The sequence below is a fragment of the Vipera berus genome, assembly GCF_964194415.1.
Source record: "Vipera berus genome assembly, chromosome: 2".
In the NCBI taxonomy this organism is placed as follows: Eukaryota; Metazoa; Chordata; class Lepidosauria; order Squamata; family Viperidae; genus Vipera; species Vipera berus.
In genome coordinates, this window is record NC_138203.1 from 84065497 (window position 1) to 84078412 (window position 12916).

General features: G+C 43.1%; 1 long non-coding RNA gene across 3 annotated transcripts; it reads left to right on the top strand.

Moving 5' to 3' along the window:
- Window positions 1-1908: 1908 nt before the first annotated feature.
- Window positions 1909-10535, top strand: LOC308660862. 3 transcript variants are annotated; one of them, XR_014024830.1, is made up of 3 exons: window positions 1909-1985; window positions 9685-9785; window positions 10171-10535. It is a non-coding gene; the product is annotated as an uncharacterized lncRNA (long non-coding RNA). The 3 variants fall into 3 exon arrangements; XR_014024831.1 differs by having other exon boundaries at window positions 1915-2504; XR_014024832.1 differs by lacking the exon at window positions 1909-1985 and adding an exon at window positions 8028-8849.
- The last annotated feature ends 2381 nt before the right edge of the window (window positions 10536-12916 follow it).

Genomic DNA, 12916 nt, shown 5'->3' on the forward strand with positions numbered 1-12916 from the left:
ATCCTGACCGTAGTTATCAAGTCACACAATGCATACCTATTAAACCAGCAGTGAAACCTACATACATCAGGGAAGACAGGTATAAAAACTTTCTGTAAATTTGAAAAATGTCATCCCAAAACAATAATAACTTATGTGAGGAAACAAAGAGTATAAACCCCCAAAATACATTTTACTGGGTTTTTTTCCCTATCCTGTGAAACAAAACTTGGGAAAACTGGGGGGGGGGGGGAGATTTCAGTTGTCTCACAACTTCTGTGCTAATAATCAGTTCTGAGTTATGTTGTTTGCTACTCTGTAGCTACACACAGTCCTAAAGAATATACTGCAAGCTAGCACTTAGTAGACCACCTACAAAAGCCTTGGAAAAGATATTCAGATGCAGTTAATGTGGCTATACCTATAGAGATCAGAATCGTGCAAATTATATTAGTCTTGAGACATTCTATAAAAGTGAAAACTGGACTTTGGAGGAGGATAGGAAGAATAGTGACTCTTTTGAACTTTGGTATTGGAGAAGACTCTTGAGATATTGTGGATAGCCAAGAAAAGGAATGGATCATCAAACAAATCAACTCAAGAGTTCTCACTTGAGGCAAATGACCAGACTGTAATTATTTTGCTTCAAAATAATCTAAGAGAGATCTAGCTCTCTCTGGAAATGACTCTTAAATGGTAGGAAAGGTGGAAAGGGAGGAAGAGGACAGCAGTAAGGTGGATAGATTATGTTACAGTGACAATGAATACACCATGGGAAAATTTAAAAGAACAGGTAAGGACAGATGGAGAAAATCTAAGAGCCAACTGTGATTTGATGGGACATAATTTTCATCATCTATATAGTCAATCAGTTTAAAGGGCCTTCAAACCATTCAATTTTGAAATTATTAGCAAAGAATAAACGTTGGACTGATTTTTCACAACAGAAGTACAACTAATATAACACACGGTGCAATCTAGCCTACGGTGCCTTCTTATAGTTCGATTTATCATATGTACAATTACAAAACATCTAATAATCCACGGTCATATTTTACCTGCATCCTCACAATATGCTTTACCATATAACAGGGGTTAGGCAACCTCGGCTCTTATATGACTCGTGGACTTCAACTCCCAGAATTCCTGAGCCAACTTGGCTGGCTCAGGAATTCTGGGAATTGAAGTCCACGAGTCATAAAAGAGCCGAGGTTGCCTACTCCTGCCATATAAAGATCAAGCTACTGCATTCTTATGTTGCCCTGTTTTTTGAGATTAGCATGCTGAACAAACCGGAACATTTCAATATGTTGCTGATTATATAGTGCCAAGCCAGAAAAAAGTCAATTCAGTAATCAGGTTCAGTGCAAATACAAGAAAACACGTTAAGCCAGAAAGCAGGAGTGGCTTTCTTCCAGGCACAGAGGCCAGTACTGGAATTTCCGTACCCAGTTTTTTACTCTTTTTCCCCCCTTATATATAAAGTAAAAATCACAGCTAAGAAACAGAAAGCCAAGCCAAGAACTTGAACAACACCACTGCTGTGAACTCGGGCAGCCCGCGGAGAAAACTTGCGCGCACAACTCGGCGCACGGCGGAACGGAATCCAAAGCGGGCGACGCAAAAGCAGCGCTCAAAAAAAAAAAAGAGAGACTCGACTCCTCCCGCTCCATAAGAGCAGGGCCCTCCAGCCTTGGCCACTTTAACGCTTGTAGACTCCAACTTTCAGAATTCCTCGCGCTGGCTGAGGAATTCTGGGAGTTGAAGTCCACAAGCCTTAAAGTTTGCCAGGGTTGGAGACCCCGCCTCCCTGCATAAGAAGACTCCTAAAACCCCGCCCCCTCCCCTTTTCCTCTCCCAAAGCGCCGCCACAAGAGAAGCCGAGAGGTCAACGAGTGAGGCGCGTGCGCAGCACACGAGCAGGCAAGTGGCCTGGCGCCAGCCGAAGCGCGAGCGAGCAAATACCGGCGGCAATCCTTTACTGCACGCGGCGCAGAAGGAGCGCGGTGGGTAAAAGGGGAACGCTGCGTCTTGCGACGGCTGCCCTCAGCCATTGGCTGGGAGATACTCCGGCTTGGCTGGCAATTCACACTGGGGCTTTGGGAAGAGCGCGAGCCGCGCAGCCGGAGTGGGAGAATGGAAGCCTCTTCCGCCAGGAGTTGAAGCTTACAAGAGCAGCTGGTGCCCTAGTGGGAGCTAGACTAGAGACGTTGCTGGCCTCCCCAGAAGAGAGGTGCAGATTGAGTTAATGAAGGGGGACAGAAAAGACGAAACTTCTGTAGTACAGCTAGTCCCCGACTTGCGACCATAACCGAGCGCGTCGAATGCATTTCTGTGGCTAAGTGAAACATCTGTTAAAGTGACTTTTGCCCCATTTTGTGACCTTTCTTGCCAGGGTTGTTAAGTGAATCGCTGCAGTTAAGTTAGTAGCACGATTGTTAAAGGAATCCGGCTTCCTCATTGACTTTGCTTGCCCGAATGTTGCAAAAGGGGAAATCGCACAACCCCAGGACACTGCAACCGTCGTAAGTATGAATCGGTTGCCAAAAGCGTCTGAATTTTAATCATGGGGATGCTGCAACGGTGTTGTAAGTGTGAAAAACGGTCATAAGTCAGTGCTGTTGGTAACTAAAGACTACCTGTAGTCTGGAAATTGCTTTTGCTTGATGGAAGAAAACAGTTCTGTGCCTACTCCGCAGGCTCGTGGGTATTTCCTCTGCTCTTTCCTAGTGGCTGCAAATAGCATCACTAATCACAAAGGGACTCGGTGGCTCAGTGGGTTAGGACGCTGAGCTTGTCGATCAGAAGGTCGGCAGTTTCACGGGTCGAATCCCAAGTGCCGTGTAACAGAGTGAGCGCCTGTTACTTGTCCCAGCTTCTGCCAACCTAGCAGTTCGAAAGCACGTAAAAATGCAAGTAGAAAAATAGGGACCACTACGGTGGGAAGGTAACATTGTTCCGTGCGCCTTTGGCGTCTAGTCATGCCAGCCACATGACCACGGAGACGTCCTCGGACAAGCGCTGGCTCTTTAGCTTTGAAAGGGAGATGAGCACCGCCCCCTAGAGTTGGAAACGACTAGCACGCATGTGCGGGGGAACCTTTACCTAATCACAATAAAATGGTGTCTCTCCCTGAGCAGGAAGCTTCAGTTGCTTCCCCCCCCCCCATTTTAAATCATTCAACCTATGGGAGGGCGGGGGGAGAGAAGATATCTTCATAGTGTATAGGGCATTGCACCATGAGTCAAAAGGGGAGCAGAGCCGTGGCAGGAAGATAAGTTTGCTTGGTTTTCTGAAGTTGGAGGTATCTGTTTTTCAGTTTTATTTATTTATATTTTGTGTTTCTAAAGCGCCCATCTCCCTCAAGGCAGGGCTCTGGGCAGTGTACAGGAAAATATCGGCATATAAAACATACACAATGAACATTAAAATATTAAAATTAAGATTTAAAACGTTAAAAATTAAAACATGTTAAAAAGTCAACTTAGATGTAAGTGCCGATGCAGCTCTTGGAAGTACTTGCTGTCAATAGTTGTGTAATAGTTGTGTTTGAGGAGAGACAAGTAAAAGCTGCCATCTGGTTTTAAACACTGCAGAGTTCCCAATGCAAGATAGATTGAATTTTTTCCAGGATTCATTTGTGAGGACTGGTAGCTTGATGAAAAGACATTTACTTTGAAATACATATTTTGTTGGGGGCAGGGGGTGGGGTTGTCCTTCATTTGTCCCATTGGGAATAAGCCATTAAACAGAGAGGAATTTTTTGTAACTACATTTGTCACAAGCAATGATTTGAGTGAGAAAAGAATAAGATCTCTAGGCCAGGGGTAGGCAACCTCTAGGCCAGGGGTAGGCAACTCATGGTCATAAAAGAGCCGAGGTTGCCTACCCCTGCTCTAGGCCCTTTCAAACCTGCCAACACACTTGCTTCAAAACCAAATTAACTTGAGCAATGAATGCAACATTCAGCAGGCAAAGAAGAATATTCATAATAAACTTAAGATATTGTACATATGAAAGTCTGCTATAACTGATTTTGTCCATATATATATATATATATATATATATATATATATATATATATATATATATATAGGTAAAGGTAAAGGTTCCCCCGCACATGCATGCTAGTCATTTCCGACTCTAGGGGCCGGTGCTCATCTCCGTTTCAAAGCCGAAGAGCCAGCGCTTGTCCGAGGACGTCTCCGTGGTCATGTGGCCGGCATGACTAGACGCCAAAGGCGCACGGAACGCTGTTACCTTCCCACCGCAGTGGTCCCTATTTTTCTACTTGCATTTTTACGTGCTTTCGAACTGCTAGGTTGGCAGAAGCTGGGACGAGTAACAGGCGCTCACTCTGCTACGTGGCACTCGGGATTCGACCCGCCAAACTGCCGACCTTCTGATCGACAAGCTCAGCGTCCCAACCCACTGAGCCACCGCATCCCTTATATATATATATATATATATATATATATATATATATATATATATATATATATATATATATATATATATATGTGTGTATATATATATATATATATATATATGTGTATATATATATATATATATATATATATATATATATATATATATATATATATATATATATATATATATATATATATATATATATATATATATATATATATCCGGCACCTTTTTTTTTTTACAAAAGAAGCACTGTGTATATGTATGTATTCATTCAGTTCCTATAGATGCCCATCTCAATCAATGACTTGGTGGCTTACTCAAATGCATGGTTTACTCAGTAGTTAAATCTTTTTAAGTGCCATGGAACTAGATTGAGTCTGTGTATCATTCTGTAGTACTCAGTGCAAATGAGAATTTCGCTGGTTATAGTTGCTGGATCTGTAAACAAAACACCTCCATTTACTAGACTGCAACTGACTTCAAAACTTCCTGGAAATACTTCTCTACAGTACACTGAATGCTGCAGTAAAATAATTTTATAATTTACCATCATTTTTATAATAAAATTAGTGTGCGCTAAAATAACAGTCTAAATGAAAATATTTTTTTTAGCATTATGGAGTCCATTTTTTAGACAAAGGTTTAATCTAGAACAGAGGTCTCCAACCTTTCTGGGCTCGCAGACCGAAGGGAAGGAGAACAGCTTCAAAATTGGCATTTGCACACAGGGCCACACACCCTGGCGTGGCACTAGTGGCCCCATTCATGCATGTACTGGAACCATGCGCATGCGTGAATGGCCGCATAACCCAGGGTGGCTAGCGGCCCATTCATGCATGTGCAAACAGGCCGTGCAACCCACTTGGGCTAGCAGCCCCCTTCGAGCTTACGCAAATGGGCCGCAGACATTCGTCCCCGTTCACATCCATGCACATGTGTAAATGGGTTCCTGGGCGCTAGCGCAAGTGTGGGGGGGATGCATGCCCATGTATGTGCGCACTGGCCAGCCATTTCCATGGCCCGCTGGCCAAGAGCCCGTGGTCCAGTCTTGGGCCACAGCTCATAGGTTGGGGACCACTGGTCTGGAACGGGCACCTGGCAGGTGGTACGTGGCCCTGCCCAGCCTAGCCCAAATGTAGTGTGGGAGGGAACAAGGCAAAGCGGCACAGCGCAGGACTTGCCACGAGAGAGTCATCGGTAACTGCAGGGCTGCTGGGGTGAGACAAAGGCCCCAGGATCGGCACTTCTGGCACACCCAGAAGAGAAAGGAGGAGGAGAGGGGCAGAGAGAAGAAAGGCAGGTTTGGTAGGAGGCAGGTTTGGTGGCAGAGAGAGAGAAAAAAATGCTGGAGAAAGAGACAGAAGAGAAAAGGCTTTTCTCACCAAAGGGGTGTGTGAGAGAGAGAGAGAGGAAAGGCTTTTGGAGGAACGTGTCTATGAGAATGGGGAGGATATTGAAGGAATGTGTGCGTGAGAAAGAGAAGAGGCTTTTTGTGAGGGAAGCCGTGAGGAGAAAGGGAGAAGAGAAGAAAAGAGAAGGAAGGAGTTGAACCCTAACCCCCTCCACCGGAGACCCCAGATTCCCCCCCACAGGCAACCCCCCCCACCTGAGTGACATAGAGCTGGCCACACAGCCCCACCCACCCCCCAGTAACCACAATGCTGATGCAGCCCTCAATGAAATCAAGTTCAACCCCCCCCCCCGATATAAAAGGATGAGGGGGAGAGAGGAGAGGATAAAAAAGGAGGAGGGGGGAAGAGGAGAAGATATAAAAGGAGAGAGAGAGGAGGATATAAAAAGAGAAGGGGTGAGATTTGTTAAATGGGTTTTGCCCTATTTTACAACTTTTCTTGCCACATCTGTTAAGTGAATCCCTGCAGTTGTTAAATTAGTAACACGGTTGTGAAGTGAATCTGGTTTCCCCATTGACTTTGCCTATCGAAAGGTTGCAAAAGGGGATCACATGACCCCGGGACATTGTGACATCATAAATGTGAATCAGTTGCCAAGCATACAAATGGAAATCACATGACCCTGGGGATGCTGCAATGGTCATAAGTGTGAAAAATGGTCATAAGTCACTTTTTTCAGTGCCACTGTAACTTTGATCAGTCACTAAGCGAACTGTTGCAAGTCGAGGACTACCTGTACTTTATCACTTTTTTCCCTGGTCATCAAGTTTTTGACACCTTGCTAGGCGACTGGTGGTACTCGGATTTTGCCGTATCCTAAAAGTGGTACAATCTGTGAAAAGTTTGAAAAGCCCTGGTCTAAAAGATAACAGCTACAAAATTATTTTAATAACTGCAGTCCAAATATTATTAAACCTTTGTCTATAAGTTTCATATAACTTACTGTATGAAATGGCATTAGCATGCATAAGAATGCTTTTTATCAAATTTTAAGTTCCAGTTGGATTTTTAGAATTTAAGTCTTTGTGTGGAAGATAAGAGGTTTGACTTTATACAAATCCATGTAAATGAACTCACATATTGATTTCACCTCCTTTCCCTTCCGTATATTAAATGTATCTGAATGTGGTTGGATAGGAGATACTCTATAAATACCGTCCTATAATAAGAACAATCATGCCTGTTGTGATATTAAACATTCTATTAAACCTTAATTTCTCTTCTGCACACGCAAGCACATTTTTTTATCTTCCATTTTCAATATAATAATCACATATTAATGAGAACAAATGCAGAAGTAAATCAGCAAGAATAATATAAAAGAACATTATGATCTGGCGACACACTTGCTTTCAGGACCAAATTAATGGAGAAATGAATGCTGCATTCAGCAGGCAAAGAAGAAAATTCATAATAAACTGTTAAATATTGTACATATGAAAATCTGCTGTAGCTGAGTTTGTCCCAAAAGCAGTATGTGAGCTTCTTGACTGAATAGGGATATTGGGCAGAGTCATCATCCAAACTAGCCATGGCAAGTTGTCCCATTCTGAAGGCAAAGGGAGGACTTTCAAGGCACTAACCAGTTCCATGGCTGCATGCTCCTCTGTGTGCTCCAAGCAAGACCAAAGAGCCACGTTTTCACATCTTTCTGAAAAGTTACAACAGTGGTCTGCAACCTTTCTGGGTTGGGGGACCGGAGAGAAGGAAAGCAGCTTCAAAATTGGTGCGCGTGCGTGCATGGGGCCACACACCCTGGCATGGCACTAGCAGCCCTGTTTGCGAATGCAGCATGCACTGGCAGCGTGTGAATGCACAAACCACCACACACACCCCGTGGCAGGTAGCGGCCCATTCACACATGCACAAACAGGCCGTGCAACCCACCCGGGCTAGCGGCCTCCTTCATGCATGCACAGACGGGCTTGGACACTCACCTAGCACTAGCGTCCCCATTCGCACCCACATGCATGTGCCAATGGGGCCATGGGTGCTAGCATGAGAGGGGGGAAATGCGTGCCCATGCGTGTGCGCACCGGCCAGCTGTGTCCGTGGCCCGCTGGCCAAGAGCCCGCGGCCCGATGCCAGGCCGTGGCCCATAAGTTGGGGATCCCTGGACTAGGACCTTGCCAGTTGGAGTTCTTTAACAGATGGGGCCCGTAACATACCTTCCCTGCCTGACTGGGTGGGAGGGACTGATGAAATTCAATGAAGAATGTTCCATAGTTAACATGCCATGCTTTAAAAGTCATAACTAACATCTTGAATTGGACCAGGAAACAAACTGGCATGCAGTGAAGCTTATGCAGCAAACATGTTACACGCACTGTTCTTTGGGCACCCATCCAGATGGCTGCATCCTGTACTAGCTGAAACGTCCTTATACTTTTCAAGGGTACCCCATGTAGAGTGTATTGCAACAGTCCAAATAGGAGATGACCAGGGAATGAGTGACCAAGTGACATATCCAGAAAAGGATTTACATAGAAACATGGAAAAGTGATGCCAGAAAAAGACCTAGTAGTCCATCAAGTCTGTTGTTTGAAATTTTTTTTTGAGTTTTTGTTTTCTTTTATTTATTATTTTTTATATATTTAGGGTTTTACTTTTTAATTTGGAACAACCTGCCTCCAGAAGCTGTGGATGCTCCAACACTGGAAGTTTTTAGGAAGAGACAGGACAGCCATTTGTCTGAAATGGTATAGGGTTTCCTGCCTGAGCAGGGGGTTGGACTAGATGACCTCCAAGACCCTTTCCAACTATTGTTGTTGTTGTTGTTGTCGTCATCATCATCATTATCATCATCATTTAATGTTTAATTTAGTTGTTTTAAATAATATTTGCCAGATCAGAGAAGTCAGTCTTGAAGACATTTCACTTCTCATCCAAGAAGCTTCTTCAGCTGAAGAACAAAGAAAAACAAGAAAGTCCAGTTGCTTCTTGAAAAAGCACCTTTGGGACAAACATGACCTGTATGATTGAGAATCTCCATAGACATTTCCATTTAATAGAATTTATTTCCAGGTAGTGTTTCTCAATATGTGGGATTTCAGTTCCTATTATTCACACCCTAGAACGATGGGAGATATAGTCCAACACATTACACAGATCAAAAGGTTGGGAAGACTTTGTACGCTAAAGCTGAAGTTAAAAACAAATCTTTTGAGGGGGAAAAAGGTTTAGCAAAAGTAAACCTTATTATAAAAGAGGGGGGCTGCTTGATATCCCACTTTAAAATTTCCCCCTCCCCCCTCTTTTTTTTTAAAAAAATCATCAGTTTATTTCCTAGAATCTGCTCTTGAGTAGGAGAGATTAAACTGTTGATTCTTTTAGATGGCTATTGTGCTTTATCAGAATGTATTAATTACATATCCCTTCAAAACAAGGGTAAACATTGCTGCCATTTGGATAGCAAGCCCATGCCAACATGATGGATATGATCCTGGTCACCCTGCACTGTTGACCTTTTTAATTGGCCTCTTTAAATGTTTTATGCAGCCAGAAAGAAATTCAATCAGCACCAGGAACTGCTGATTCCTATGAAAAAAGTGATTGTTTGATAAACCTTATAATGTCACCTACGATATCACTGCACATTAGCCCAAATGCCACAACCCAGTGTATCCCTTCTTTGTGGTTCTGCATACTGAAGAGTAAGACTGTGAATAATGAGGGCCTGATTATACAAAAAAGACTCTTGCCCCATGGGTATGAGTGATGAACTGCTCCATTAAAAATTACGCTATGCCAGTGTCAGCCTGACATCAGCAAAATGAGTAGGTACCCAAAAAAAAATGTAGAGAGATGTTTAGCATTCAGATGGAGCTGTGGTGTTAATGCCAACATTTCTTTGCACCAGGACATACTTTGGATGGGATCATGATCAGCAGCAACACCTCTCTTTGGCATCAGAAATTTTGATGTTCCTCAACGATATCATTGCTGATATTACCATCAAAGGTAATCTAACATTTATACAGGTGTTTTACTCATCTGAATTACTTCTCACAATTCAGAGGGAAATTTAAATATTTTGGGAAAACCTTACTAAACTTCATTTAGCGGGTCTTGAGATCTTGAAGCACCCAGATTTCAGAGGGATTCATTAGAGAAGTTTACATAAAAATAATTATGTTGAGATAGTCATGACTTCTGGGATAACCTTGAAGAATATTGGAATCTGTCTTGCATTTACTGGTTTTTCTTATTTGTTTTTTTTTTGGGGGGGGGGAACTGCATGTTGAATGCATTGTTTTCTTGTGAATATATATTTAGAGCCCAGCGTTTGAACTGATGAAGGGGATAACACATTGGTTGTTTTGTTTTTGTTTTTTTGTAATACCAGGGATGTGACACATTTGAAGAGCTGGAATAATCATCACAAAGTCACCAGGAAACGGATGGTTATGCGTGAACCGAATATTGTGTCATAAAAGCAGTATTCAATTTTCTGTTATTTAGCTACAACTTTTTCCTTTTAAGAAACAAATATTCCAACCTTAGAATCCAAGCGGTATGCAGTTGTGGTACCATACTAGCTTTGGAGATACTTTGTGTAACCCGGCTCACGGAGTTGTTTGGGAATAAAAGACAAGGAAAAGAAGGTCATGTGGACTGAGCAATTTGGAGGAGACGTAGGATACGTATGTAATAAATAAAAATAATAATTTATCGCTATAATTTGTTCAAGGAAAGGGAAATAGTCAATTTTGAATTGATGAGCAAATCAAGGTGCATTGATTGATGGATTTTAAAGATTTATATCCTATTTCACAAATCAGCCATTTGTCTCCAAAGCAGCTTGTATTGCTTTTTAAAATCAAGAGCATTGACTGAGGCAAGGTTAGGGATTCCATGGAAACATATAATCCCCATTCCTAAACTGCTCCCCTAGACATCTGCAGGAAAACAGTCAGGTTGACTGATGCAGTTTTTAGCATTTTCCATATGGCTTTACCATATCCACCTGTGGTTATCACCAAGTCACTGGAAGATATATCCAAAGCCCTGAAAAAGAGCTGAAAGGGATTGCCTAAATCAGAACTATGCAATCAGACAATGTTAAAACAAGATAATGAAAAAATGAGAAAGCCTGTTTGGTGCTGTTTTATATTCGAGGGAAAACCAGGAGGCAGCAGGCACAGTTAACGATTTATTTTGAGATCATGTACCAGGCGAGGCACCGCCGGGATTCACTCTTATTTATACAAAAACTCAGTAACGAAAAACCAATCAGCAGGCGGTGTTCTCCCGCCACGTGGCGGCAGCCAATCAAGCGAGGTCAGCTGTAGCAGCCGCGGCTGTCAACGAGGTGTTGCTGTGGCCAGCTGGCAGCTTTGACAGCTCCGGATGTTCTGCGCATGCTACAGCTGACCTCGCTTGATTGTTATCTGCAGCCACCAGAAGGGGGCATTTCTGCCCTCTGAAATGAACTGGTGTCGCAAAATCTTAATAGTGTCGAAATTGTGCAACAGGCACTGTTATCCGTGTGTTGTCAGGAAGTGCACGGACTGGTGCACTTTTCTCTTGCCTAGAAAACTGTGTGAGCTATTGCAGTTTTCTTGGCAAGTTTTCAGAAGTGGTTTGCCATTTCTTTCTTCTTAGGGCTGAGAGGAAAACACAGATCAAAGGTCGCCCAGCTGACTTTGTGCCTAAGGAAGGACTAGAATTCAAGGCCTCCCGGTTTCTAGCTTGCTGCCTTAGCCACTCCACCTGTTATATATCAGCTGTTTAAACTGTTAGTCACCTCACACATTCGTGAGGGAAACACGGGTTTATTCTCCTCACACGTTCGTGAGGAAGAACACGGCAGCCCGTTGACAGCGGCTGACCTTGACAGTCAGCTGGGCGACCTTTGATCTGTGTTTTCCTCTCAGCCCTAAGAAGAAAGAAATGGCAAACCACTTCTGAAAACTTGCCAAGAAAACTGCAATAGCTCACACAGTTTTCTAGGCAAGAGAAAAGTGCACCAGTCCGTGCACTTCCTGACAACACACGGATAACAGTGCCTGTTGCACAATTTCGACACTATTAAGATTTTGCGACACCAGTTCATTTCAGAGGGCAGAAATGCCCCCTTCTGGTGGCTGCAGATAACACATAATGTGGGATTGAGGTTGGGATGGAGAGTCATTATCAGGTTGATGTGTTCTTAGTGTGATTTAAAAGTGCTATATCAATCCTATTGGCTACAGTTTCAGTGTGTATTTTCCTTTTCTAAGTGTAAACAATTGGAATTCAGAGTTGGAGTCAGAAGGAATTCACAGAGTAGCAAAGAAAAGGATTATGCGATTCCAATTCAGGTAATTACTCCTTGCAATACAAATAAATGGTATTGTTTAAAACATTTAGTCACGTCCGACTCTTGGCTATTTTATAGGCAAGTGTTCTCCATGCTACTCTGTCAAGCAGAAGTTCTTTCAATTGTTGGATGTTCAGCTTTGTATCAGATTTGATGTTATCAAGTCAGCATGTTCTTTGCTTGCCTCTTCTTCTTGTTCCACTAACCATTCCTAACCTCACTGATTTCTCCAATGAATTTGCACGCATGAGGTTCAAGGTGTTAGTTATGACGTACAAAGCCCTTCATGGCATGGGTCCGGATTACCTACGGCAACACCTGCGACCGGCGTCAACTTCCCTCCGTCCAGTGCGCTCCCACAGAGAGGGCCTCCTCAGGGTGCCGCCGATCAAAGAATGCCGATTGGTGACCCCCAGGGGGAGAGCGTTCTCTGTGGGCGCGCCAGACCTTTGGAACAGCTTACCGGTTGAGCTCCGGACGGCCCCCGACCTTCGCTCCTTCCGGCGCGATCTTAAAACATTCTTTTTCGAACAAGCTGGCCTGGTCTGACGGGATGGGGTTGGGTTTTTAAAATTAGTTTTTAACTTAATATGTATTGATTTTATGGGCATGATGTTTAATGGTTTTTAATGGTTTTTTAATTTTTGTATCTGATTTTTATTGTGTATTGCCCTGTTCACCGCCCTGAGTCCTTCGGGAGAAGGGCGGTATAGAAATCAAATTATTAAATTATTAAATTAAATCAGATGTAGTATAATTTTAGCTTCTAGTGATGTGTCTAGTGAAGTGG